At 48.5% G+C, this 4,220-nt stretch overlaps 1 long non-coding RNA gene across 1 annotated transcript; it reads right to left on the reverse strand.

Moving 5' to 3' along the window:
• Positions 1 to 1,481: 1,481 nt before the first annotated feature.
• On the reverse strand, positions 1,482 to 3,203 carry LOC112409706 (uncharacterized). Its single transcript, XR_003005202.1, has 2 exons — positions 2,948 to 3,203; positions 1,482 to 2,308 (listed from the first exon to the last, which is right to left on the reverse strand). It is a non-coding gene; the product is annotated as an uncharacterized LOC112409706 (long non-coding RNA).
• Between the last annotated feature and the right edge of the window lie 1,017 nt (positions 3,204 to 4,220).

A 4,220-nucleotide genomic window follows, 5' to 3' on the forward strand; every position in this document is an offset into this window, starting at 1 on the left:
CCACACCTATTCCCCCCTTACGTAATTTCACCCATAAATAAAAGGACTTTTTATAAACATAGCCACAATACCTTATTACATCTCATAATTACCAGTAATTCCTTCAAGGTTGCCTGATACACGATCTATGTTCAGTTTTCCCTGATTGACTAAGGAGTCTTTTTACAGTTGGTTTGTTTGAATCAGCATCAAACAAGGTCCATCATTATATTTAATTATGTCTCAAGTCTTTTTTTGAGTTTCATTTAATGTAGAACAGTCCCTTCCTCCTTTCTATCCCTTATCATTGACCTGTTGAAGACATGCAGTCAGCGTCTTGTAAAATATTCCCCATCCTGGTGTTGGCTGACTGCTGCCCCAGGGTGTCATTTGGCTTGTTTCTCTGTCCCCTGGATTTCCTATGGACTGTTACAGTTCAAAGCTTGTCTGAGTCCCTTTCTGCCTGCCTCCCCCCTGCTTTTTTTTTTTTTTGCGGTACGCGGGCCTCTCACTGTCGGGGCCTCTCAGTGTCGTGGCCTCTCTGGTTGCGGAGCACAGGCTCCGGACGCGAAGGCTCAGCGGCCATGGCTCACGCGCCCAGCCGCTCCGCGGCACGTGGGATCCTCCTGGACCGGGGCACAAACCCGTGTCCCCTGCATCGGCAGGCGGACCCTCAACCACTGCGCCACCAGAAAAGCCCCCGCCCCTGCTTTTTTTCTGTAATAACATCTCATAGTTGACATGCTACACATCCTATTGCCACACAGGTCTGATTGCCTCACTTTTAGTCATGCTACGATGGATCAGTGGGTTTAGAGAATGACAGCCTAACCCCTTTATTATAAGGTTCAGCTGAACATCCATCGGTGGCAATTGTCTGAATCAGTTACTTATTAGAAGTTGCAAAATGTAATTTTAATATACTGTCCTGCATTTATTGGCTGGAATTATGCTATATAGAAGCTTTTTTCCCCCTCATCTACTAGGTCTATTTAATTACCCTAAAATATAGTTCCTATAAGAAAGAGAATTTTTAATAACTTGATTCTTTCTCTTTATAATTTTCAGGATAATGAGTGGTAACCTCACTGACTCTCGTGTTATTCAAGAGCTTTGGTTTTCGTTTTGGTTTGTTGGTCCTCTCCTTTTCTCCCCCCTTCGTATGAAATAATCATGTAAATGAAAGGCTGCAGGACAGGGAGGTTGGTGTGATGGCCTTCTGACATCTTGGTGGCAGCTGTCACCTTCTCTAAAGGACACCCAGCACCCTCCATCTGGCTTCCTCCGAACAGAGGGATCCTATGCTCACCTGCGTAGAGCTTCTGCTTTGAAAAGTAAAGTTGACAAGGAATCTTCAGCTGTAAGGATAAGACCAACAAGAAAACTTCTACAGACTGGTGTCAGACATCCACTCCTGCAGACCTCTGCCAACCACACACTTCAAATCAATATTATAGGTGTTCCAAGTGATTCCCTTGAGGAATTAGTGCAAGAGCCTGACATGGAGGAGTGATTAAATGATGTTTAATAAATGGATTTTATACGAATTCTTTGAAAACCGGTAATCACTGCATGATGGCTCTTTCAACACAGACACAGATACTGTTAAAAAAATTTTTCAGGACACCTGTTAAAGACAGTTAGCCAGACTTATTCAAGAGGGGCCATTGCAATGCGGTTTTGTAGGGGAGAGAGACTGATTCAATTCCAACACCGACAGGGACAAATGTGGATTTGTAGGCAAGGTGCAGGCGGGGGTCAGTGGATGGGAAATTACTGAGATGGGAACGGGGATGGGAAAACCTGAGGGGTCAGGGGGCTCTTGCTAGACCAAGTCAACAGAATTCTGGCTGAAGGCAGCCCAGGGTGGTCAGGTACCAAGGTGGGGATTTCCATGAAACTGATTTAGCAGGATTCTCCAAGGACTGGGAGAGAAGCGCAAGTCGGGCCTGGCTGAGCAGAGGTGCTCAAAGGAGCCTGATCAAAGTTTGGTCATAGGAGAGAGCCTGCGCCTCTTCCCACCTACAAGCATTAACCACAATGTTTGGTCATAGGAGAGAGCCTGTGCCCATTCCCACCTACAAGCATTAACCACAATGTTTTACTTTTCAGGTTAATCATTCCTCCTCCTCTATCAGGTAGTAGAATGTTTACTGTTCTCAAAGTCAAGTGTGTCTGAGCGCGCTGGGCAAGCTGAACCTTTCAAGTGTTGCTTCCCCCTCCCTCATAGAAAACGAAAACCAAGGCTGGTCCTTCGAGGCTCGAGGTTCCGTGCAAGAATAACTCCGGCTCACCAGCCAGGACCATGTCGGATGACTGACTCCGGGTTCTGCGAAGCAGAAAGAAATTTCCAAAGTGGTTAGACAGGCTGGATGACTTCAGGACAAGGAGCCTTTATGTTTTAAAATCGGAACCCAGCTGTGACGAGCAAGCAAAAAGGTTTTCTTGTACCTGCTGGAATGACCGGCAGAAACATTGGCTGTGCGGGCGAGCGCTGGACTCTGCACGCACGCTCCCTGGCGCGCATCCCCGCATCTCCCCGGGCACGCGCTGCATCCATGCGGGGACCCGGCTCCCGGCTGGAGCGGCAGCGGGCTGAGCCTGAAGGAGTTCACCGGCCCCCAGCGCCTCTGAGATGGACGTTCACCCCGCTGCGATCACCCCTCGCTTAAACGTGGTGCAGCCACTTCCAGAAAGCGGGCGGGATGCCACTCTCAGAGAGGCCTCCACAGCGAGTTTCTAAAGCTAATGCAAAACGCCTTCTAAGGATTTTGCAAAGCCCACCTAGGAGGTGAAGCGGTATCAGTTTTACCTCTTCTTTGCAGGAGGAATCATAGTCCGGAAAGACAGAGGATGTGTCTAGCTCAGAACCTCCAGGCCACTTGCAGGTGTCTGGGGTCTGCGGGGGTCGTTCCACCCCGGAGGCCTAACACCCTGGCATCCCCAAGCCCCCCTCACCCCCACCCACCTCGGATGCCGATGAGAAGAGTGGAGAAGCTCTGTGTCCAGAAGAAGGTGGCTGGTATCTGAAAGGGAGGCCAGGGGATGAGAGCAGTGGACTCAGGTGCCTCTGGAATGTCCTCGCCCGGAAGGGAGAGTGGCCTGCACTTTAGATGCCAGCGCTGCCAGACCCAGGTCCCTCCTTCATTCTTTATTTTCTGTTTGGTTTGGCAGAGCTGCAGAGCTCTCAAGTGGGGCCTGAACCCCAACAGACAAATCTTTCTTTGTAAGAAGGGCCCTCCTCCCTGGTGAAATCACGTTTAAAAATGGTTGCTCTAGGGCTTCCCTGGTGGCGCAGTGGTTGAGAGTCTGCCTGCCGATGCAGGGGACATGGGTTCGTGCCCCGGTCTGGGAAGATCCCACATGCCGTGGAGCGGCTGGGCCCGTGAGCCATGGCCGCTGAGCCTGCGCGTCCGGAGCCTGTGACCCGCAACAGGAGAGGCCACAACAGTAAGAGGCCGGCGTACTGCAAAAAAACAAAACAAACAAACAAACAAAAATGGTTGCTCTATACTGTTGCAGAAAAAGCAAGGTACAAAACAGTGTGTGTGATACAATCTTGTAAGACAAAACAAAACAAACACTACAAAAACACAAATACATACTCAAAGAAAAAGGACTGGAAGTATATGCACCAAATTCTATTTTTGGATTATTGGATTATAGATGATTTTAATTTTCTTCATTTTACTTATCTGTTCTAAAGTGTTTTCAGCAGTAAATGGGGTTTTTTCTAACAAGAAAAAATGACAAATGTTATTAAAAAAAAAAAAAAACCCACAGTATCACAGCACCAGTGGGAAGAGAGTCCATGGATGGGCACACCTGGTGATACGATACCAATATACCCCCCAGAAGCCCCCGTGTGGATTCCTGGAGAGATTTTGAAGATTCTGTTTTGCGGCCACTCAAGGAAGCAGCAGATGAGCCGCCGCTGTAGTTATAACCATGATGCTTTTCTCTTTCCCAGAAGGTTCCTCAGGTTGTTGGTGACTCTGATCTGTTGCTTGGCACCATGTTCATTGGCCTGGCTCTCTTCCAGTGGCCAGTCCTCTATGGCTGGGGGAATTCTCTGTCGTGTCTCAGCTTTTAGACTGTAGGAAGCAGATCTTGATTTAGATCTCCGACTAGGGGATGATGTCAAAGGGACCCGAAGAGCTTCAAAGTCTTAACTAAACAAGACCTAATAGCTTCCTTCTTGCCACAGAGTCCTAAGTGGGCCTTCCAGGGGAACCACGAGA

The sequence above is a fragment of the Neophocaena asiaeorientalis genome, unplaced genomic scaffold (assembly GCF_003031525.2).
Source record: "Neophocaena asiaeorientalis asiaeorientalis breed wild unplaced genomic scaffold, Neophocaena_asiaeorientalis_V1.1 scaffold521, whole genome shotgun sequence".
NCBI lineage: Eukaryota > Metazoa > Chordata > Mammalia > Artiodactyla > Phocoenidae > Neophocaena > Neophocaena asiaeorientalis.